The following is a 676-nucleotide window of genomic DNA, read 5'->3' on the forward strand; positions in this document are numbered from 1 at the left end:
CGGCCCCCCATTACATCATCGCTGCAGTGACGTGCCACCCGGAAGCGGGGACGCCGCCGCGCTCCCCTCGCCCCCGAACGGGCAGGGGGGGTGAAAGAGGGCGGTGACGGCATAACGGGGCCGTTGGAGGGGCGGGACGCGGGGGGGCTGTGCAACCAATGGGGAGGCGGGGGCGGGGCAAAGCGTGATGGGCTGCCCCGGGAGGAATAGCCACGTGCGGCCGGAACACGTGGAGGCGGGACGTGCGGCCGCCTGAGCTGGGCGGGCGCGGGGGCCGCGGCCGGGATTCCCCCCGGGAAGATCGCTCGGCGCGGGGCTCCGGAGGGCCCGGGGCCGGGGCTGCCCCGGGGCTTGGGGCGCCTGCGGGATCCCCATGGGGTGCGTGTTTCAGAGCCAGGGGCCTGTAAGGTGCTTCCCTGTGCCCCCAGACCCTTTGCTTCGGGCAGTAACTGGCCTCATCCCCAGGACTAGCAGCTGGGTGCTCAATGGATTTAGGCACCTGGAGGTGGCCAGGGGGGTTAGGTACAAAGGGGGCTGGAAGGTCAAGAGGTTTAGGCACCTGGAGAGGAAGGGACAGTTGAGGGGTTTAAGCCTTGGAGCAGGGCTGGGTAGCCAAGGGGTTTAGAGTCCCAGAGGCTTGGTGACCAAGGGCTTCAGGCTCCCAGGGGCTGGGTGG

General features: G+C 69.7%; 1 protein-coding gene across 1 annotated transcript in view; it reads left to right on the forward strand.

Annotated features, from left to right (window-relative positions):
• The window catches only part of NR1D1 (nuclear receptor subfamily 1 group D member 1), a 24,366-nt gene that overhangs the window by 973 nt on the left and 22,717 nt on the right, over positions 1 to 676 (forward strand). The window lies entirely within an intron of this gene.

This window comes from Gavialis gangeticus, unplaced genomic scaffold, assembly GCF_001723915.1.
Source record: "Gavialis gangeticus isolate Ggan-Ray unplaced genomic scaffold, GavGan_comp1, whole genome shotgun sequence".
Classification (NCBI taxonomy): domain Eukaryota; kingdom Metazoa; phylum Chordata; order Crocodylia; family Gavialidae; genus Gavialis; species Gavialis gangeticus.